Raw genomic sequence first — 24,771 nt, 5'->3', positions numbered from 1 at the left:
TCTTGATTTATTGGCAAATTTTTCAAACTGAAGAGATAAGAGTTTTCTATTTCGCTACGTGCACAAGTTGTTTTCCCAACACCCCCCCCCCTCTCCTGTAGGAACTATCATGCAATACTTAAATACTGCAAGAAGCAAGTGATCAAGCTAAAAAAAAAAAAAAAAAAAACTCTAATCTAATTACATTTTCAGCTGTCCTCCCTCGCCTTTATTATTCGGTGAGTAACCCACTGGTTCTACATGAGAACCAGTTCGAGAAGTGCAAGAAATTATGTTTTTTCATATTATCGTATAGTTTCACATAAATCGATTTTTTTTCATATGCATTTTTAAAGTTATCTACATGTTAGGTAAATTTTCCTTATATTACTCGTAACAAGATAAGAATGAAGACTATAAAATATTAATTCAGATGGGAAAATGCATTTCTCCATGTTTGTCCTCAATGCTACGACGGATCGAAGGAAGACTGCAGGAACATTGCGGTTTACAGATTAAATGTCTTTATTCCGTTGCAATATGTATTAAGCAAATATTGCAAAATTCAAGCACAATTTACTTAATATAACAAGACTGTCGTTCGTATCTGATACATCTAGGACGTCCAGGATATCTGGTCTCTTTCGGTTAAAGGTGATTAGCCTGTCTCATACCTATGTAGAGGTTTTTTACACCCGGAAACTCGGGTTTTTCGTCCCCTAGAACAGGCAAACCGGTCCCGTGAACAAACGCATATACAAACACAGAGCACACTTGGAGGCATAGGGCTAACCAACTTATCCTCGAAGCGGTTTCGAATCGTAACAGGCCACTAGGCCTAATATACGCATAAGGAGGACGTCAAGAATCTTTGAAAGGACTTTTCAATTGAAGGTGAGTTAGCCTGATTTGACACAGTGGAGAAAAATCGTTCGTCCCCATATAGCACACCATGTTTTAATTAAAGAAATGTTCCAACTTGTGGCAAGATTCAAAACCAAATGAACAATATTATCATCAGCAACAACACTCGAATTACAATAAAGCTGACTGATGCTAAAGAAAGAAAATACTTTTTTTTTTTTTTTTTTTTTGAGTAAGAAAGGCAAAGCTCCATTCGATATTCTTTTTAAGTCCTTTGAGCCTCAGTTGCTCACTTGGTATAGAGGATGCCGTTTGGTTGGAAAGAACCGAGTTCGAATTTCAATTAGGACGTGAAGAATCTTTATATGGATTTTTTTTTACAAGACAGGTGAATTAGGACTCCTACAGTGGCAGAGTTTTTTTTTTTTTTTTTTTTTTTTATCATCCTGCAAACCGGCCAGAAGAACACAATTTACAGATAAAATATATTGAATAGGCTAAAGACTAACCAACTTATTCTAATTAAAAAAAAAAAAAAAAATAAATAAAAAAAAAAAAAAAATATATATATATATATATATATATATATATATATATAGATATATATACACACACACACACACACACACACATGTTTACGAAAGTCAAGTACTTGGCACGCTGTTGGGCCTGTAAAAGGCTGTTTTTGCAAGAATAACTATTCTTGCAAAAACTCCTTGAATATTCAAAAACAGACGATGGAACATAAAGAATGTCAGAGAAGGCCAATGAAACTATGTTTCAGTGCATTCGTGCTTTATTTTTTATTATAATTTCCATATGATGAATAAAAGTAATTATTTACAAGTCTTTGAGCTTTATGATTATTCAGCTGTTGACTTCATAATGTTCAGTGGATTGAGTTTACTTTCGACATTTTCTTTGCAACAAATCTCCAAACAACATTCCCTTTTATTGTCTCATATTAAGCTACTGCAATTGCCAGCTTAGTTAACACAACATGGGAATGATATTACTTAACATTTTGATATATGGGAATATAATTATTGCTTTTTTCTGACACTTTAATTGTGATGAAATGTTGTACCTATCCAGGGCAAAACGATTACTTTGAATGATAGCTTTTTTCTTTTCTTTCTTTTTAAAACTGCTGTAATTTGTTTAAAACAAGGTAGATATTACAAACAAATTTGCTTTTTCTGGAGTATAACTGTCGACTGTTTAATAAAAGTAGTTCTTGACATTACGCCAAAACAACAGCTAGGAGACGCGTTTACTATATCTGAAGATTCTGTGTATTCCTAGGCGAGTTTGTCGATTTTTCCGGGTTAAAAATCCGACTCTGTAGGAATATAACCCTGTTGCCTCATTAAAAGCTTCTGTTCAGTATTTCTTTCAGCAAAAAATATGTTATCGCAATTAAAATGTGTTGCCCATCCCAGCTTCGGCTTTTAAAACACTATAGTGGAAAGCGACAGATTTATCTTCATCACTACAGTTGTCTTTCAATGATAATATAATCTAAAGGAGATCGTTCTAACCAGAGCCAAATAAAGACTGTTTAGTGTCGAAACAGATTTTAGGTTTTGAGACCCATATTGTACGCTAATGAATTAAAAAAAAAAAAAGAATGTTTCACTGTTACAGTAAGTTGTAATTATTTTAATTTGCATGCATTTTTAGGAAACGAGTTGTTTATTAAAATAAACGGGAGTATGTACAAACATTAGGCAAAAGAAAGTTTCTGTTATGGAGAAAATGTTCTGTAGCGCACTCCACAAGCCAAAACATTAGAACTACCCGGGCTTTCTATGGCAAACCAAACAGCACGGTTGACCGAAAACCTACCGGTGGTATCCTGATATGAGGATTGCTCTCTTATGGACATAAGTGGGGGATGAGAGGACCCAGTGAACATACCTTGACCACTAATTCTTACAGTGGAGAACTGTTTACAAACAGGCATTTCTCTACACAGTGACAGTATGGTCTGATGGACAGTGACAGTATGGAACTCCACAAACGTCCCTCTGTCACAAGGTTCGCATTGCGCAAGTATGATTCGAAGAGTGTATCCAAGCATGCAGTGTGCTCAGCCAGCGCCACGATCGGTCGCTGACCTCTCGGACGTTATTCTGTCTAGCGGCCCAGAATACTCCAGGACACCTTCCGAAGTCTAGTGGAGTCGATGTTAAGATCTGAAGACGATTCCCACAAAACGGCCAGCACACCGTCATGCTGCTGGCTTTGATACGTTTTGTTCCTTTTTATTCTTTTAGCTTTCAAATGTTTTAAAATTGCTAATCTTTCAATTCTGTTCAGTATTTAGATCATGGATGATCTAATTTAAATCATCCATGATCTAAATTATTCATCATCTCTCCGCTATTATGTTCCATTCATGTTTCTTTTGGGATACCGAGTATATCTCTACATTCACATATATTTTTTTTTTTTTTTAGTTTTGTAAGCATGCTCTATCGGGATTATCGCAATCTACTCGACTGCTTTTGAAGCACTGCGATCTCAGAGTTGTTATTATAATTTAATTACAAAAACCTTGCACTTGAAATAATAGTTACTGGAAGTTAATATAATGTGCAGCGCAGCTGTAACATTGGCACTAATTCATTTTGATGGGGGGGGGGGATTAGAAAATAAACGTCCGTAAAAATTCAGCTTCCCAAGCGGTCGTTTAGTCCGCTTGGGTGGTCGAGCAGGCTCTAGTGGCTGTTAGGATAGCAAACACTAGCATGGAACTTTTGTTTCATTCTGTGCTAATTTTTGTTTACCTTTTGGCATCTCGGTTAAATCCATGTTCATAAAAAATAGATTACCGTAAAAAGCATAACTTCCGGAGCTCTCCCTTTTCAAAATAAATTTACATAATTGTTAACCTCGTTTATTGTTGCGTTACGAGAGAAGAAATTTGCGTAAAAGGCTTGCAATCAGGAAATGGGTTTTCAGGGTGCGGCACAATCTCCTTAAATACTCGAATTATTATATTTATTTGAGCGAATATCATTCAGAAAATACAATGCACTAATTCCCTTTTTATCACGAAGGTATGCGCTTCGTTCGGTAAGCGAAAATTCATTAAATAAAAAATGGTAAACGTAAATGATAAGGAATTCGGCGATATGAGATACGCATACAAATCAGAGTAAAGGAGAGGGGAGTAGCTGTGCATTACACATTTCTTTGTTTATTGTAATGAAGAATACTTAAGTTTAAGTAAATAAATAGACACTACGGGGGAGGCTGTGCAATGTCCTTTAGATATTTGCCTTTTTATGCCTCTCCGCCACATCCAGTTGAGCATCCCAACAGTTTCACACTGGGGAGTGACAAGAACTTGAAAAACGATGGGTACTGCGGGTGGGCTAAGGATGAGGTCATTCAGAAACTTCATCTCTACAGATTAAACATAGCATAAGCTACTTCAGGCTTCCAATAAGCAGGGTGGTCGTGGTGGTTTCACAATAAGCAGCAAAAACTGTTTCCTAAGTAAAAACGTTCCCAAAACATCCATATCACAGTAGGATTCGAACCCACATCCAGTTAATTAGAAAGAAGAGACGTTATCTGCTAGCAAACCAGGCCGGCATTTTATTCTGTTTCCTCGAATACAAAGAGTCAGAATATTTTAATACAATAAACTGTCCAAAATTCCGTACAACTGTAATAAATAATACAGAACCAACTAACATGTAACGGCTTGTACTTGTCACACTGAATTTGAGAAATTCGAATTTTAATAACACAATAAATTTTTGTTAGTAGCAAAACTTCGTTAACTAATCGCTTATAAAACGAGGGTTTAGCTTATTTGGAAAAAATCTTATATATATTTCATAGGCCCCACTCCAAGAAATCTGGAAACGTCAAATTCCTGATAAATACCATGAAGGATACGGAGTACTACACGATAAATTTAGATTACCACTAATTTCCTCTCGGCATTCCCCCCACAAACTAGTCTATTATCTGAATATGTTCCTGACACATGTAATCCCCGATGGTTGATTTTCAGCGCTCAGATTAGGCCTATCCTGTTTTCCTATAATCCAAACACTTGCAGTACTTACAACGTAATAATGTAAGCGAGGTTCGCTATTCAGAAATGTTACTTAATGACCTGATATTTAAGAAACAAAAAGTAGAAAAAACTAGGTGCGCTGGTCGGGATTGCTATTTTAAAGCAGCGATTAAAATCACTAACGCCAAAGGTTAACTCCATTGCGGGGGTCATTCACTCAATGAAAAATCTATTTTCGTCTTCATGAGAAATGACTAGATTTTGATTTTAATTAATATTAAAATGGCATAACAATTTGTTCTCCAAGTCAAAAATATTTAGTTTCATTAAAATCGATTCATCCATTCTCCATTTGTTCATGTAGACGAATGAATTCACAAACATAGAAAAGGTAAAAGATGCTGTTCACTTGAGAACCTACTTCAAAATGAAATTGGTAACAGTTTCAAAGTAGAGTTCCGGATCACAGATCAGAGAAGTAGAGTGCACTTGAGAACAGTGTTTTGCTTCTCGAATGACCAAACTCGTATAATCCAATCAAAGGTAATTAATGTTTGTTGCTTGTATTTCGACTTGTTTAAATTGCCACGAAGGCATATTTCTGTTAAATCTGTGTGTGTGTGTGTGTGTGTGTGTTTCAACGGAGTGAAAAATAAACTGGAATTTCTCAGTGGAAAACTCTGACCTTTAATTTTAATCTTCGATCGCAGTGCCATGCTCGGATAACCTTACAAGGTAATAAAGACGGTTTCTCAACTTACCATACACGGTAAGGGTCAACAATATCATAAGACTTGCACAGAGATTATTACACAAACCTCGCTGTTGCTTAACGATTTGTTGTCACTTTTTATTCTAAAAGTCGTATATGTAATACACACGTTCTACCATGTTTTGCCCCGTTTATTTTCACAAAATATTTTAGTGCGCGTTATTTACAAGGAAAATAAGAAATAAAAAAACTAAGAGAAAAATGCTTACTTAAAATTAATTTTTTTTTTTTTTTTTTTTTTACCAAAGCATATCAAATTCTTCAGACTCGGTCATGAATTCAAATGACTGAGTCCAAGTTTGACTCGAAATTAAATTTTCTTGCGGATATTAACTACTAAATGGAATAAAAATTTCAAGATGAGATGAGACTTTTTACAGAAATAGCGTAGAAGAGAAATTTTATTCCTCCCGTCTTTCACTTCTTGTCTTAATGATTGAGAAAAAAAAAGTGCTTTATATATTCTTTGGTTAAAATGTTCTTAGAGAATTTTACTGCAGCAGTTTTATATGGTATGAGAGTTACGAGTATTGCAAAAGAAAACCCTGCCAACTACTTTGTCTGAGCCACCGGTGAAATCATTGAAAAATCATTCATTCTTATTCCGATTATGTTTGGGAAGCACTGGGAGCCGAGTATCAAGAGCAAATACAATGTAACAACAAACTCATTATCGACTTCTAATCTTCGTTATGTCCATTCAAGGGGATCAAGTTTGTAGAATGCATTCGTTCGAGGACCAGCTGACCTCAGATCTCTTTTTCAAGGAAAAAAGAGAAACCGCTCAGTCTAGTAGTACTGAAAGGGGAAACACCTTTTCTACGTATATTCTTGTGAAAATTAATAGGAACCTGCAATATATTTTTTCTTTCATTTTATAAAGCAATATGTTTATGGTAATTTCACAACTGATGACCGCTGTCAAGTCAAATTAAAATACTTTTATGTAAAATATTAAAAGACAATTTTAACTTTTACCTAACTTTTGCCTGGACCCAGGATTCTTTTCTTCTATTGGACAAATGAGAGTTCAAAAAGTGATTTAGGAGACTGCATTACGATGACCATTGCCAGAATAGAAGAAGTTTCTTATCTGACAAATGGGACCGGTGATAGATAGTTTGATTTTTAGACTTGCAATGCAGCGAATCTTGATGTTTTTAAATTTATATAGAAAAACAAATACATGCATTAATCGTTATCAATAATTTTAATTAGTTCTCCTTCCTCGTGGACAAATAATAAGAAGAAAAGGATGGGAGTTCATGGGCAAGTAGGGTGCTAGGACCATACTTCCAAAATCCTCTGCGATAAAATGATGTGAAGGGAGACATTCCAGATTTTTTTTTTTTTTTTTGGTCCGTAAAGCCCACAACCCCGCAAATCTAGATAATTTCTGCCCACCAATGAATACTGTTGCTCCTTTCCTGTCCTGATTTCGGTTGTTAATCTTAACTAGGAAAGCTCCAGCAACCGTTGTCATAGCAACAACCAGCTCATTACGTTTCGCGGAGCTAGTACGCTAGAAGTAATTTTGCTCACAATTGACTACAATAAAAGCCACCATTATGCTATACCAAACGCACATTCGCGGCAAGCTTCCATCTCACGGGCACCACGTGATCATCACGCGACTGGTTACAGTCTCAATGGCCATGACAAATGCCGCGACGTGATATGCTTACTTGATAGCCTTCATTACACTATAATCACGTGCTCGAGTGACCTCTGAACAAATGCGCGGTGGGGAAATCAAAATAATTAAGTGGCCAGAAAACCACACAAAATAGGCTAATGGAAATGAGGAGAATAATCTTCCTTTATTCTGTGTTTATCCCCCTTAACTAAATGAAACTTAAAAAAAGTTTCTCGGATGTTAAGGAAATTTTAGGTCATCACCTTCAAGTAAATAAATAAATAAAATCAAAGTAATGAAATTCAGAGTTTATTAAAATGGATACAATGCAGTCAGAGCTGCACACCGATAGTCTAAAAATATTTCAAGTGCTCATTAGCATCGCAGCGAAGCCTGGTGTCAGAAACTACAAGCACCTTTGAAATTTCCAACAAATATAATATACAGTGAACATTAGAAGATAGTTATATGTAGCTTACTGTAAGTAGTGGAAGAAGGCTTCACTAACCCACTGTTTACACCCTCGAAGCTTGGCCGGAAGAGGTGTACTTTCTCATTCACTTACCAGACGGCTAAAAAGAGCGACTCTATAACCCTAATTAATTGTTTAGGTACATACATAGCAACGGAAACAGGACGTGGAGAAAACGGTACAAGGGAAAGAACTTGGTACTTGCCCCCTCCTCCTTCCTCGACTATTTGAAAAAAAAAAAAAAAAAGAAGAAGAAAAGTTGAATAAAAAAAAATGGATAAGAAACAGACCCAACTTGTTTGTTAAATGGGTCGAGAGGACCAAGGCATGACGCACTTTGAAAATCATTACGCGTAAGATGAATCAAGTCCTGATCCGTGCAGCTGTTTCTCGGGATCAAGTATGAAAACGTATTCACGCCTGTGCCTATATATGTACATCGGAGAGCTAAAAATATATTCTGAACACGAGTACAATACGCAACAATTTAATGCAAAATGGTTTGAATCATTTGTCACTATTCTTGCAATATAAAATCACAGCATGAGAGAAAATAGTGATGAACAGTCTACATGTTTGTTTATTCCCGTAATGAAACAAATGGCGACGTTTAGGTATAGGTTGTCTTTTATTTAAAAACAATGAGCAGAGGAGATGCAGCTTGTGAACGGTATTTCTCATACAGTCCAAATAACGAGAACGATCAGTCCATCCTTAAAACAACTAGTAGGAGAACCGTCACCGAATGCAAGCTCGATTCGTAGATTATCTGAAGCTACTGCAGCTGGTATAAGCTGCAGTAGCTATTATTTGCATAATGATAATCTAACATTGTTATCCAAATTGTGCCTATTTACATATCAGCTTGGAATTTGTCAATTCCTTTAATCATACCTTGCTTATTTTGCTGTAAACTTCGGCCAATACTTCGCCTTAAGTAGTTCATGAATGCCTAAGTGAAAATATAGTTTTTTTTTTTTTTGTTGAAATATTAAGGATAACTTTACTACGGTGATACAATAAAATGAAAAATGCACTGACAGACAACATATGTAACTGAATAAATGGATAAGCATAAACCTAGATGCAGAAGAAAAGGACGGCCTGAGAATAACTTTTATGACCATCCCATAAAATGGCTGTAAACGTATATTTAGTACGGCGGTACACTAAGGAATATATATATATATATATATATATATATATATATATAATCCGAATGAATATGGCAGATTTTAAAGTCACTCTAGGCACACCGGACGATGAAAATTATCTGCAATCTAAACAAAGGTTTTCGTATTTCTGAAAGCATGTGTACAGCCAATTGCACTCCTCTTGAAACTCAAATTCCCAAGTTTGAGAGGTAAGATATAATATAGGATTGGGTAATTAATTTGTGTTTTGAGGATACGAAATGGTCTAGGTTCTCATTTGTTTAGATGGAATTACGATCAAATCAACAAATGTTACGAAGACAGTATATCTGCTAACAGCTTATATGCCCAGCCAATTTGCAACTTTTTTTGGCGAGATAAAAATCATGCTAACTCCGTAAGAGTCCAAAGGATGAAGGACTTGGAAAATCTTAATTCAAATTTTAAACTAAAAAGGTGAACTAGCCGTTTTCATACAGAAGTGCTAAGGTTTTCCTCTTCCAGAACGATCAGAGAACATGCAATAATAACAGAGTATAGGCGATTAATTCCAACTCTCATCATGTGACATCCATTGAATGACGACAGGTTGATCCATTTTTCCACTGAAGATGATAGTCGTTGTGGTTCAAGGAGAACCAAAAGAAGATAAAATAATACTGTTTTGTATGAGCTAAAACACTATTCCGAGTTTCTGATATGAATATTTTAAGCTAGTTGTCACGAGTAAAACCTTTAATAAAAAGACACCAATGAAAGAGAAGATATAAAGGACGGACTCTTTGCGAAATGTGTCTTTTTAGCGCGATATCAAGGCAACTCAACTTCAGCTATGGATTATTTCTGAAATTTAAAGAACAAAGTTTGTGTGTCTATTGGTAAAATAAAGGATATAAAGATATTTATGATCTTCCTTTAATACGATATAATTTATTTATGGCCAATCAGGATTACAACACTTCTTTAAAAGACATTTATTCTCTATTCTAGACGCAGCTCTTCATGTTCGTATTGAACTGTACATGTATCGCGTTCGTGAGCTAGTACTACATGGCAGATGCCATTTCAGATATTTGTTTACTTACATTTAACCCAAATAAATTATTTTAGCATCAAAAAGTTAAAGAGTCATTACGTAACCAATTTCACATTTTAATACACCTATTGGATAATAATAATCACGTTTTTTTTATAGCAATACTTTGGTACCGTATTCCATTTTCAACATTTAGCTAATTAACGATAAATTTTTGAAAAAAAACAAAACAAAACAAATCTAGTTTATTGGGAAACACTTACCTTAAGTGGATGCAGAGCAAATCACACAGGGACACCAACCAATTCCAATCCCACGATAACTAAATCTCTACGATACGTATTTTATCAACACCGTCAAGATCGCTTACGGCGATCTCACAACAGAGCCGCTTATTTTCTAACTTCCAGTTCTTGAACAGAAGCGCAACTGGGTCATTAAAAGTGCTGTAAGGGTTACGTCACTTACTCAAGAAGACGAAGCAGCGGCTGTTACAAAACTTGACACACAGCCAAGAGCTTAGCAATAACCGCTTTTCCTTATCATCTTGCAACCGGTACCAGATTCAGCCGGACAGTCCCGTTAGCAACTGGAAAAGCTCGTGAGGAACAAAGAAGAAAGCATTCATGTAAACAATATGCGTTTACATAAATACGGTGTTTTAAGCTTCGCTGTGTTAAATGGATGGCAGACGGGACATTAGTGCAACTGGAGTCAGATGAAGCGGAAAACGAAGGAAAAGACCAACGGAAATCTATCGGAAGAGGATTAGGAAGATATTATTGAAACAATAAGATTTAAAAAAAAAAAAAAAGTTACAGGTAACGACATCAAACAAAATATCTGCAATGACGAGAATAAATCAACTGCCCATCATCATGACGAGATAACGGGCTGCATACGGAAAAAACAGTAAATGACCCCCCCCCCCCCCCAATGCACTTTCGCGTAGCGGCAGCAAAAAAGAGAACTTTTTCTCTTAGGAATTATATTCGACAAACAGGCTCGGTGAAAAAAAAAAATTATATGCGGTCTTATTGGTTTTTAATGATACGTTTATGAATAGCTTTTAGTAGTAATGCTTCGCTTTAGTACATGTTCAATGAGGATAGACTTTTTCGATCGAAGGCCAATTTTTTTAAATCAGTCTCATTAACAGAACTGGTTTATATCATCTATGAGGACCAGTAAACATAATCAAAGCAGTAGTTTTTATTTAGATCCAAAACTAAGAGCATAAATAAACCAATTAAACTATTTTACCAAACTGGAGCTAGTTAAGTTTCAGAATATGGGATAGGAGACACTGAATGTATAATACTACTACTAATAATAATTGGCATCAGAGAAAGAGTGGATAATTTTTTAAAAGGCTAAGGATTAGATAATGAGGGAAAAACTCTATCTAGAGACGAAGCATGGTTCCAATTCGCTTCAGGCCTCTACTAAGTAGGACGGTGATTTCACACCGGGCGATGAAATACATCATATACGCATCTATGCCCACCAAGAGACCTGAACCCACGTAATCGGTATCAGAGCGCGCGCACGCACGCGCACACAGTGTCCAATATCCATATTTTCTTTTAAATTACATATTTTTTCCTCTTTTATCAAATACTAAACAATGCCACATTGCAAACTGTTTTGTAGTTTGTTTAGATTGCATGGATTAAATAGGATTGTTTGTTGACTCTGGTCATTATTCAAGACAGCCTGTTTTTCATGTCCAGTTCTGGGCATGACACCAGGTTTTGAGGAAGTAAAATGTGTTACATGACAAAAAAATGTTTCTATTATTTGTTGCTCCTAGTTTTCCCTTTCAGTAGGTTTCCGACAGTAGGTGACTTTGTGGGTGTTGCCCACAAAGTATTCCTGGTGAGATTTTTACAGGGTAGTTCACTACTGCTCCCCCTCCCCCCTCCCCAATTTTATCCGGGCTCGGGACTGTAATCCATGTGTGTTCACGGGGCCGTTTGCCTGTTCTGGGGGGGACGAAAAACCCGAGTTTTCAGATGTATAAACCCTCTACATCCGTATGAAACCGACTAACTCACCTTTAGTCGAAAGAGACCAGATAAAGAGGTTCTTCACATCACTGACGGGAATCGATCCCAGGTCTTTCCGACCAAAGGGCTTCGTCTTTACTGACTGAGCTACGGAGGCTCTATTATTTGTTGAAAAGCCACTTTATTGCAAAAAAAAAAAAGAGCTTTACATAGAATTTACTGTACTAATTTTAGCAATTCTTTCAACACCAATTTTAAGTAAAAACACGCATGCAGTTGGTTAATATGTTCTTTCAGAATAAATACACTTAAAAATTAAAGAGAAAAGTACATCGAGAAAAAGTGATTATTGGATACCAAAAATTAACCGATCGTTGAGTATTGTCAAGCCCTTTGGTGTGCGCCACGTTAACAAATATTTTGCATAAATACACATTGGAATTCAACATTTGAAACAGCTGATAAAGAAAAAAAATGAGAAAAACAGAGGCATCAATGTTTGTAAATTACGCCACCTACTTGGTTCAGTTTGATTTTTCTCCGTCAAACAATTTGGAAAATGAACAAAGTTATTCTAGGTCAGAACTAGATCAAGAAGGTTAAATAAATAGTGTTAATCTAGTTGCACTACCCATAGAATCATTGAATATATACCACGTTTGAGAATTTTTTTTTTTCATGAAGGATATTTGTTAAAATTTTTTCGAATGAGCTTAAAATTCTCATTTAACATTTCGTCCTAATCGAGCACTTAACTCCAGTGTTGGAAAGCTGCACTGTTGATAAATACATCCATTGACTCATCTCTTGCGAAAGAAACAAAAGTTGTTCGCTTTTTCATCGATCGCTCTTCTAATGTAGCAGCGTTGATAGTTTTGAAATACGGTGCACTTAATGTCATTTTGCTTTAAATTCTATTTCGAAATTTTTTTTTTATTACCTTAATAGTGCTCTCATATAAGCGGTCTTCTGACGTAGGTTAATCAATATATATATATATATATATATATATATATATATATAGTGTGTGTGTGTGTGTGTGTTTTAAACAAAAACTCAGCAAAATTGGCACTTTTGTCGTTTCGCCTGCAAGCGTTCGATGATGCTATTTTAAGTAAGATGCATTAGGGGCAACACTGAAATTGTACAGAATTTATGTTATAAAAGCGAATATTAACACGACACTTTTCTGTTATCTTTTTCTGTTCAGTGCTGCTTTTGTCATTTTAAATAAAAGGTACTTGTAAGAAATCTAAAAAATAATACAACATAAAACACCCAATTGGCACTAGGCTATATCGATAATAACCAGTTATAGCAAAGTTTTGGAGATGCAAGTATAAGTATTGGAGACGCAACAAGCTGCGTCTCCAACAAGCTGAGTCACTTGAAAAAAAAAAAAAAAAACAGATAAAGTAAATCCCACTCACGAAATGTTGTAAATCTATAGTACAGGAGTATTAGAACCGGGATTGGTCTGATAGTCGGTTAATTCGGAAACTAGGATGAACGTGGAACTTTTTTTTTCCTCAAGCCACTTCAGACTTCCAACAGGCAGATGGTGGTCTCACAACAGGGCGCTGTAAACTGAAAATCGTCTAGCACCTAAAGATATTCGGAAACAATGTGCGCAAGATGGGAATAAAACCTGCAGCAAATGCAAAATGCGATATTTTAATAGAACTAAAATTATATTTGCGTTTATCAAAAGTACAATATTTACCCTTTAACTCGAAAACGATCCGAGGATGGGCTTTCTTTTTCCCATTGTAGAACTAGAGAAAGAGAGAGAAAGAAAAAAAAATAGTCGCACTAGTAGTTATTAATTAACGAATTTCTTGACCTTATGCGAAATATCTCGGTTTTTAAGCTGCAAAGCATTGTGTTTTACAACGGCAAGACTTCATGATGTGGTTTTCATGACAACATTCAAAACACGACTGTTCCTTGTTTTGGGGAAAATGCAAAAATTCAACTAGTCACTAGCTATTTAGGATTTATTGCGTACATGAAACCAAAAATATTTAAGTGCGAGAGTGTCTCGCGAGTAACCTGAATGCCACACAAATATTTCTAATGGTTATGTTAATGAAGTCGGTTTGCTGAAATATGGAAAGAACATTTTTTAACAGAATAGAAATATTTAAAAGGATATTTTAGAACAAAAAGTTTGTTCCAAAATATCCTTTTAAAATTATATTATGCGTAAATTAATCTAAACACTGCCAAATTACAATTGATGTTACCGTAATCTAACTGAAATTCCTTACATACGATATATTATAACGTGAATAGGAAACAAATGTTAATAAGTCTTAAGAGTTTCATATTTTTCCAAAAGCTTGGAGCGGGGCCGAATCGACTGTTCCTGTTATAGGACCCCTCTGGGAATATAAAGCATTATGGAAGTATTTAGGTATCCAATGTATACAAAATATAAGAATGATTTTCTTGTCGTGTTGACTTGTGGCAGTTTGTACAAAACATAATCACCGTTATTAAGTGGCGGAAGTCTGATTGCTGTAGGAGACAACTCTGCAACAGGATTATTCTGTTCAGTAGACTACACACTAAAGCTTTATACTAGTGAGTTCAAAAGCTAAATTCAAGGGTTAGGGTTTGGCCATCCTTAATTGAAACCACTGATTACGAGAATACTAGCTTATTAAAACAGGTCGGACTTTTAGAAAACAAATATAGCAGTAATGTCCGCCAGTCGTTTCTTTAATGTAAAACGAAAGGAGAAACGGGGAAGAGAAGGGGGTGGGGATGATTAAAGAGTGAAGCTGGAAGCGAAAGCGATGTGATATTCCGGATGGAACTAAAAGCAGATCGCCAATAGGAGTGCTCAGTATTTGCACGCAGATTCCACAGACCTTCCAGCAAAAACGCAAAAGTTTGACTTTTCTCTCGTGTTGTTACTAGTTTTCGTTTTCACTTCTACAAATGTGCGCCGTCTACATGTGCATCCATGGAATCAAACGGCCCTCCACTGGCTAGATACATGGGCCGTATATACGGATACAAGTGTCGGCTGTTTGCCTTTCTTGAGCATGAGCATTTGATGTTTCAGCAGAAACGTGAGCAAACTGCAGGAAATACGGAAGCAAGCAGGAAAAAGTTCACCTGAGTGAATGCAGAATGCCGTGAAATTAGAAGCAGCGGACGTCAACAAAACAGGGCTGAAACACACCCAGTTTGGTCAGGTTGCACGTTAGTGGGAAAAGCAAATAATAATAGTGATAATTAAAAAAAAAAAAAAGTGCACAGTTCACTGAAAAGCGAGACCTCACACCTGAATGTAGCAGAACTCAAGAATTCAGATGAACTAAATGTACACTGGATGACGAAACGGACAACATGCGGTCGCAGTTAGTAACTGCACGCACTTATTTCCTCTTCGGAGCAGCCATTGTTCGCGAACTAGTTTACTAAACGAGCAGAAACTGCTGTTTTGAGAACGGCAGAAGTTGAGTCCCTTTTGACACCTCGGGAACATCAGGCGTTCTCCCTACCTGCCTCCCATGTAAGTAGGGCAAGGCCGAAGGGAATTATACAACAAAACACAAACAATTATAACATCATCTCATCGAGACATTTGATTAACTCGGTCTTTAAATGAAACCTAACCGAATTGAACCATCCAATAAAGTCATTGGCGAGTCGCTGAACATGCCTTCAAACCAATCATTTCTAATATGAGAAAGATATTCTAATTTCATGACGATCATGAGAAGAAAGATGTGAGGCGAAGTCAATTATGGGAACAGTGTCTCGTGACAGTCCGGCAACAAATCGATTACTTCGTCGATTGCCGTTGTCCTCTCTCTGAAATGACCTCGTTATTTCACCCAAGGAAACAACCGCTCACCGTAACTAAGCATTGTTCATCGATACTCTGTGTCACGTAATCCGAGCAGCGGTGTAGCTAAACTTTTAGCACCCTTGGCAAATTCGTAGCTAAGCATCCTTTTATTGTGTGACAATTTCAATAACTGGTAAAATATCCTGCCACTGCACCAATGCCAAAGAGTTCCTACACCTGTGAGCACGAAGAATGACTCCGAGTGGAAATTATTCAGCACACAAACTTCTATACCTTAAATCAGAAACAAAGTAGTTGCTAATAATGAGTATATATATCTAACTGTATGAGACGAGTGCATGTATCGCATGAAGGCGTACCAATAGATAATAAACTACACAGTCTATTATGATCAATATCACGTTATGAATAGCCTGCCTCTTCTGTGCCCAAAAAAGTTGTGAAAATCACGGTTAGTTCTTATTGAAATCCCTGTCCCAGTGACCGCGAACACAAACATATGAGAATCGAGAAATTATTTTTGTCACAAACTTTTAAGTAAATTGGTCAAGCTATCGCACATGTACTGCATGTTAATACAAATTTGGGAAGAAGTATATTTTAAAAAGAGAATTTCTGACTGCCTCTTGAGAGAGAGAAAGAGAGAGAGGTCTACAAATATCACGTAGAGTGCTTGTGATAGCCCCACATCCATTGCCTAATACAAACTCCTGAAACCAATTCAATCTGCCTAATTCTTAGCGAATAAAATCATCTCCTTCTCCGTCTTCCCCATTTCCTGACCCAACAACTTTAATCTATTCATCGAACTGCTCTTAAACAACTTCAAGTGAATTCCAAGTGCGTCATACGATAACACTTCTCCGTCTACTTCCTTCACAATTGCGATAAATGGCAGCTACTTCATTAAGCCTTTTTTCCATTAAAAATCACACTAAACTGTAAGAAAGCTGAACTACATTACTTGGAACTGGATTTCTAAGAAACGAAAGTGCACTAAGCCAATTGGAAAGGGCAGTGAGACACTTACCTTAACGAGACCTTTAGTGACGTCGCTGTCTATTATGACAACAGGTTAGTTGAGCGTATTAAGAACAAGACGTAAAAGATAAATCCCCGCACAGAAATGTGCTGGCTTGGAGTGATGGAGCGCGCATCTACACAAGACCTCATAAATGGCGTGCAGCGTCAAGAGTGATCCACCACAGAACCTCTTGAGCCCACACATCACTTCACTCAAAGCACGGGGAGGAAACCGGGGGTGTAATTAAAGCGCCCGCTTTGGTGCGCGACGCGTTGCAATAAATTGAGACTATAAATAAACCGCACTGAAATTCAGTGGACGGAGATGGGATGGGAGGATTTCGGGATTTTTTTTTTTTTTTTTTTTTTGTTGTTTTTATTTTTTCCAGCTGGGGAAATGAAAGATGAAGCATAAAAGGAAACAAACAAACAAAAACGACGCCGTCTTTAGCGGGATTTTGCTACAAGGAGCAACTTTTTCCCTATTCAAGTTTAGATTTTTAAATATCTAAGACGTACTTGTTCCTTTCGTTTATCAGACACCAGAGACCTCTGGTATGGATAAGAGGAACCACTGGAAAACCAATTTAATTACCATTTCATTTTATGGAGAATTTTTCATCGCTACTAAAGTCCGGGGAAAGTGAATCAGCTGAGTTCGATTATCGATATTTTTTTTTATTGTTATTTACTAAGGAAACGGCCTCTGCTCACCCACCCATTCCTTCTCGTACGACCTCCTGATAAAATAATCCTACGGCCATTGATAATCCATGGCAGTTAACTAATGTATAACAGGGGAAGAGTTTACCTCTTCTTTCCAGAATATTACGCCCAGGACCATTGCGATACAAAGCCAGCAAAGTAAAGTACAGGATGGAATACGGCACCAAAGGCATTTACGTCATTTTATTATAAACAAGCATCGCATCATATCCCTTTAAATTCAAAGACGTGAATGATTTTTTTTATATAAATACAGATATAATATTTATTTATTTATTTATCCAAGATTAAACCTTTCTAAAAGAAAGTAAGTTCATTAGTAGGTGCATACTGAAGACATGGCACGTCCTCATTGGAGGCATGCACCATGTTGCTTCTTAACAGTAGAAATCTCAAGGTAGAAATACGCAGTGGCGGCTCGTGGCTTGAAATCGTGGGGGTGCTGCAACTTTCGAAATATACATACACACTGTAAGTACAGTGCATACGTGTTTGGATAAAATATCAAAATTATGGTAAAAATTTAAAAAAATTAAACATGAAAAAATATTGTTTATTATCGGTAAAATTATACAATTTAATATAATTCAAAATTACTTAAAAATAAAATCCATTCCTTTAATTGTAATTAAAGGAATGGATTTACGATTTTTGGACATCACAATTAAATCCTTGAATTGCAATGTCTAAATATTTAAATGTACAAATATTTATTTACTACGAACACTCTACTACTGGCGCAAACTGCATATAAACAACAGTGGAATTGCGCGATGGACAGTGCCGTATTACGCTAATAGCTCGCATCTCACTATGACGTGCCTATGCTTGCGCGCGTAGCAATATGGCACTGTGGAAAACACACAGTGCTGCTAGCGTCCTTCGCCCTCCTAAGTGCTACCAGATGGAATTTTATTATTTTTATACAAAATAAGAGAATTGTATAGGATTGGTGATGATAAAATTAAATATTACAAGCAAATATAAGTTAATTAATAAATATATTTATATATCGAGAAAAATTGGGAGTGCTGTAGTTCCGCACGAGCCGCCCCTGGAAATACTAATACTGGAAAAAAAAAAAAAAAAAAAAACTCTCCCTCTAAAAATCCTGTTGAAGATGCTATTAACATAAAATATTTAGGATGGGAGCAGTGACATTGAAAATGTCACTGCTCCCATCCTAAATACTTTATTACTCCGATACTATTTTGAACCCATATAATCTTAAAAAATAAGACAATGTTCATTATAATAATTATTATAACATTTTCACTTTAGGGGATATAAGGAGCAGGGCAGTTATGCAATCCAACGATGAAAGTTATGGGCAGATTATCGGCGCAGAGCCAACTGCTGTCATGAAGTGTCACAGTTAGGTTGCAGTTTTAACTTGTAAATGTAACGAAGATCGCTGGTCTGTTTTAGGAAAGCAGAAAACGAGTTTTTCTCACTATAAATATCCGACTGTTTCTCCTTTTAACCAACTAAGTCGAGTACTGGAATTCTGTAATTACAGAATAAAGTTTTGATAAGCGTGACATGATTCGGACTTTTCTACTCGACAAATTAAGTAATTAATGACCAAAAGTCCGCAAAGATCGTTATAAGTTGGTAACAACAAATGATTCCTAAAATAATTATACTTTTTTTTAGTTCTTTCCTTAGAAAGAACTAAAAAAAGTATAATTATAACGTATGTTATAATTATATTATAACTAAATTATTATATTAAAGTAAATTATAACGTATGCTAAACCTCGAAGAAATTCTAAATAAACTTCGAATTTTACGGAAAGATGCAACTTAAAGAGACTGTTTAGTCTTTATATATACACGAGAATAATACATTACGGAGTTATTATAAAGCAGTCTGAAGGGAGCGTTTTGCAGTTCTGATGCATCCATTCAAAAATATCGCGAAGGACATCTTAGTCCTTCCTGGGGGGGGAAAGCTAAGCACGCGCAACGCGTGGTGGTGATGGCTGAGGTGAGGGGGGGAGGGGAGAGAATGATTAAGCCTCGAGTGATCTGTACTGCAGTACAAACGTTTAAGAAGGATTCAAGGAGCAAGTCGTTGAGAAACGGAACGTTGAACGGCGCCATAACAAGGTCACTACGGGAGGTCTGTGATCGACTTTACCATACGAATTCTGAATGAATTGGGGATCATCTGAGGGGGGGGGGCTTTAAAAGTGTGTGTGTGTGTGTGTGTGTTTAGTTATGAAATACCTTACTTACTGATTTGATCGTGAATTTTCGCCTCTCTTTTTGGAGAAATTTCTAAGAAAACAATGCTATTTTATTGCCTTCATTTTTCAGTAAGTGAAGTCCTTACAGATATTTCATTACCAAGTGGATGTTCTGTTGCACGATTAGGATCTAACAACAGATTTATATCTCAGCCTAGAGAAGTAGAGCCTTGCATTAATTGGACATTTTCCGTGATGCTTTAGTCTACCACGTCAGAATTACTTGATGTCAGCTTGAATAGTTTTTCTTTTGCGGTATAAAGCAATCTTTATGCGCAGAACAGTTTTCAACCATCAAAATTTGCTAAAAACAAAAATCGAAAATCCGTTACTGAATAACACTTTCATTCCGAATCGGGTTCAGCCTATTTCTTCGTTTATCTACACTTGGCGTGCAGAAGAGAATCCGGTAACGAAGTTCACTCATCCTCAGTAGAAAAAGTCTCGGTTGGAAAGAGGAAGAAACCATTATTTTTCTTTTCTTCCTGAGAGAAATTAAATAAATAAAGACTTTCCTGACACAAGAGAGGAATGGAACTGGCAAAGATTTGCTTTCCGTGTCTTTGCATTACCTACATTTCCTTTTATTTTAAGTTGGTCCCATCACCGTATTGAACTTTTTTGTTTTTCCTTACTTGCCTTACTCGTGTATCCTGTCTGTTCCTTTCCCGAATTATCTCCAAATGCAACTCTTCTGTTCATCTCCAGTGTTGCAACGCAAATGACGTCAACTAAATGAGAAATCCAGGGCGATTTCTCATTTGCTAATGACAAATGCTTACTACATCCAACCACGTTTTTCCCTGATCCTTTTCTCCATCGCGAGAAAGAATCAGGCAAGTACAGCATTCTATTAATCGTTTAACCCGACTGATCGGATTGATCACATGACCTTGATTTGATCTTCCTTTGCCCACAGCGGAAGTAAAGCAGGGGAACAAGACGGGGAAGTGGGGGGGGGATTGGGGAGTTCGCAGGTTATTTTGCAACAGACAAGGGTCGTTTAAGTGTTTATGTGCGCCAGACGAATGAAGATAAACGAGAAATGGAATTTCCGTAATAGCTGATGTGGTCTGCCTGTGGATGCCGAGAATGGACTCTGTAACCACGGAGGTGGATTTATCAGTTGGCATAAAGGGATGCATTAACAGAATGAGCGGGCTTCGCCGATCATAAGCATTTCATCTTTAGTTTCAACAGCCAAAATGAACACCGTTAATACGAACCAAAACCGAATGCACATATTCATTATTTTCATTCATCTTAACTTTCTCTCTCTCAGAGAAATTCTCACAGAAACTGCAACAGATACATGAATTAAACATTAAAAAGAAAAAAAAAACCTTACGGTGGCTCACTTATGTTCGGTCTTAGTGCTTGAAATCTAAAGAACCCCTAGATAGTAAATATAATTCCTGGTAGTTGAGTTCAACTGTTTAAGGAAGCTCATTACATCCTGAAAACGGTAAAGCGAATGGCACAAACTGTTCCGGTCAACTATGTCGTCGTATTGTATTCCGCAAGGAAAGCAAAATAAGTTTCTTGAGCAGTGTTGTCTTCGAAAGGTTCACAATATCACCCCCGCCCCCCCGCCGAGTCCTACGGAAAGTGCCGTGTATTCCGTAACATGACACATGTGAACTAACGCCTGCAGCTGCAAGGTCTCAGGAAATGACAGATGCTAGTTCAAACTTTAGCAGGAAGCTGTCGTTCTGTGCGAGACACATCGTTATTTCTTTTTACCCTGCGCGGTCCCAATTAGGTAACCTCTATTACAGTTTAATATAGAAAATACTTAATTTTCACCTCACCTGCTTGCCGTGTCGGTCAACAACAGCAAGTCAGACCTCTTCGTTCCTTTCCGCGCGAAATCTCAACTACTCCATAACCGGACTTCCCGCATCTGCCGATGAAGCCGTTCAAAAGTAACGGCTGTTGACAGAGGGCGCTGTTGAACGGAACACATCTTAGGGAGTCCACGGGACAGGGTTTCGACTATTATCGATATTGGGGGGTGGTGAGGGAGAATTCACGAGAGATCCGAAACGTTTCCTATTGGCGAAGTAAGTAGATAGCTTACGTCCAAGAGACCCAACTTCGGTGTTCGGTCGAGTTTGATTTTACGCATGCGTACTAATTTTATACACCTCATGAAAATATATCGCAGTATAGTAGCTTGTTGAAATAGTACTATGGGCTATTTAAAAACCATATTACACAAATTTCAAACACGTTATGAAATCCTATGTATAGGATTTCATATTTCCATATGAGTCTCACGAAATGAGAGAGCATTACGAAAACTAAGACACGTATATAATGAATTCTGCTCCTAAATGGCGAAGGAAGGTTCTCTGAAGGATATTTCGACTTAATCGTTGAATAAAATTCCCCATTTTATTTTTTATGTTCAGACGAAATTGTTGGTGTGAGTCATAAAAGTAATATTTTCTCCTCCTTTTTATTAGAAAGATTTATTACAAGTATAAATACTATTTATAATAATAAGATAAAGAAATTATGAACGATGTGTCAGTGCATAAAAGTGGACCGAAAAGCCTTGAGCTAAAAACTACCTCCACCAATTATCGTTTACGGGAGCAAGGTCTCAATTAGGAGAAAGTCGGACACACTAAGCTAGAACAATGAACTGAAGTATGCATCTACTGTAGCCTGACTTACTCGAGTTTCGGTTATCAGTTTTGTGAACTATGGACATTTATGTTACTTCATATAAGGGAGCGAAAATAAGATTGCTGGCTGCTCTCGAGAATAAACAAGCAACATGTCATTGTAGCATTTGAAACGGTCTAAAAATCGTGTTGTTTCTTTAATATATCTGAAGTACGCTAATGATTTAAGTAAAATCATTTGAAAATTAAAATAATTTTTTCTTCATGTGTATAAAAGGTCAACATAATTTGCAGCAGCATTTCTCCCGCGCCTGTAACTAGGTGGTGTTATTGCGCCACCTGGTTACAGGCGTCAGAAACATGATTACTTAAAAAGAGGTGGGGGGGGGGGGCGTTTTTTTTTTTTTAATTGTTAACTTCTCATATACTGTATTCAAAAGAGGGATAATCGTTTGTGTAGAATATTTGGAAGATATAATAATGTACGCCTTTTAATATATGAAGAAACAAATGATTTTTTACATACACTTATACATACATGTTACTGTATAAATATACAACAGGAAGATCGACATGGGTTGCTTTTTTTTTTTTTTTTTTAATCTTATAGATCATTAGACACAAAACAAGCAACAAAAAGTAATGCAAATGACAAAGAGTTGGGGCCGGGGAATTTACTACGACAACGAATCAATAAATAAACAACTATTTTTATTTCTAAATTTCATGTGTAATATCTTTCGAAAAAAAAAAAATAAATAAATGTACTTGTAATCTAAATCCAAAAAAGTTTGAAAACAACAAAAAGGTAATTAACATTTTTTTAATTTAATTTTCTCTTTCTCAATTCAGAGAAAGCATAAGAATTCTTGCTTTTTTATTATTTAAATATAATGAAAATAAATAAACAGCTGCTTCTCTCTCTCTCTCTCGTATATAATATGGGCTAATTCCACCTTTCTTAAATAAATTCCTAAAAAATATAATTCAAATAAAATTCCTGATTATGCCTGAAAGCAAAAGATAGTACTTAAAATAGAGTCTAAAATCTTGTACAGCACCATCTTGCTATAAAAGATAGCATTTGAAATGCAGTTAAAAATTACAATAGAATAATTTTGCTTTTTCATGAAGAGAAAAATTACATTACACTTAAAGACACTGTATAAAAGTTTTTATACGAATATTAGATTTAAATAAACCATTTACGTATTTTTGTTAACAAGCGCAATTAAATTATTTTTGTTAACAAGCGCAATTAAATTATTTCTTCTGTTTGCTTATTTTGACGAACATGATGTTATGTATTGTTTGCACTGTAGTTAAACGTATTGTCGACAGATGGCGCCACAGAGGCTTCAATTTTTCACTTCGATAATGGGAAACGCGGACTGACTACAACACAGAGTAATTGACAGTGGCAGGAAGAAATAAATGACACGTAAAGTAGTATTGGGATGGGAACATTTAATAGTGCAACGGTGCGATTTATCATCGTCTTCAGACCAGTCTTTAAGGCGAGCATCTCGTAATCGATGTGTGTAAAAAAAAAAAAAAGTTTCGGATGTCAGCAGTGCGAGGTAGCTGATCTTCTGGCAGGGCGGCGAGATTGAAATTTCAGATGGTGGTATCGATTCCTGTTTAGGAATTCTGCGGTGTTGGCACGATCCTTTCAATAGCAGAAGCATCTAATGCTACACGGAATAACTGGCATAAAAGCGATAATTATTCGTAACGCAATGTTAGCTGTACGTCACGTGTCAAAGTATCATAACCAAAAGAACGACGCAAGTAATAAGTAGTGAGCTGAGTTAGGGCAAATAAGGTCACACGGCGTCGTATTATGTCTGTCATGCGATTTTATTTCCTTTTTTTTTTACCCACAGCGGCTAACTTTAGGTTGGAAAAACAAAAAAGTCCCTAACGTCTTTGGCAATGCGTTATCTTATGTCTTTCCACACTACGAATCATGCTGCTCTGAATTGAGCTCCACACGTGCTTCCAACTGCACAAGTTGCAATATGTTCGCAGAATAAGTTTAGAGCAGAAATCAAACGGATTTACAAGCCAGGAAAATCTTTACACAACTGTTAATAAAGGGTTACTACAAACTGTAGTAACCCTTTATCTTTTCATATATTTTTCAACGCGCGACTTAAAAATCAAATTTTATCTTCGTTAAATTTGCGTCTGCCCTACCGCGCATGTAGTTAAGTAGCGAACTTATATTAGGGGAAATAGCCTTTAGCACACATGTACGTCAATTGTTTGCCGTATAAAATATTTATTGTTGAAAATTATCTTCGTTTTCTGCCAGGGAAGCGCATTGAAAATCATAAGTGTGTTCATC

At 36.4% G+C, this 24,771-nt stretch overlaps 1 protein-coding gene across 9 annotated transcripts in view; it reads right to left on the bottom strand.

The window, feature by feature from the left end:
* The window catches only part of LOC150108412 (IQ motif and SEC7 domain-containing protein 1-like), a 627,659-nt gene that overhangs the window by 173,891 nt on the left and 428,997 nt on the right, over positions 1 to 24,771 (bottom strand). Inside the window, exon 1 of one of the 9 annotated variants that reach the window (XM_090390767.1) lies at positions 21,600 to 21,682. The exons of 6 other annotated variants lie outside the window; for them this stretch is intronic. The gene's annotated coding sequence lies outside the window, so the exon portion shown is untranslated. Of the gene's footprint in view, positions 1 to 10,215; positions 10,344 to 16,817; positions 16,936 to 21,599; positions 21,683 to 24,771 lie in introns of those variants that run through there. 2 more of the 9 variants (XM_090390769.1, XM_090390768.1) reach the window with 2 other exon arrangements.

Source organism: Typopeltis vanoorti, chromosome 3 (assembly GCF_054136105.1).
Source record: "Typopeltis vanoorti isolate ZY-2024b chromosome 3, IOZ_Tvanoo_1.0, whole genome shotgun sequence".
In the NCBI taxonomy this organism is placed as follows: Eukaryota; Metazoa; Arthropoda; class Arachnida; order Uropygi; family Thelyphonidae; genus Typopeltis; species Typopeltis vanoorti.
This window is presented reverse-complemented; position numbering and strand designations above follow the sequence as displayed.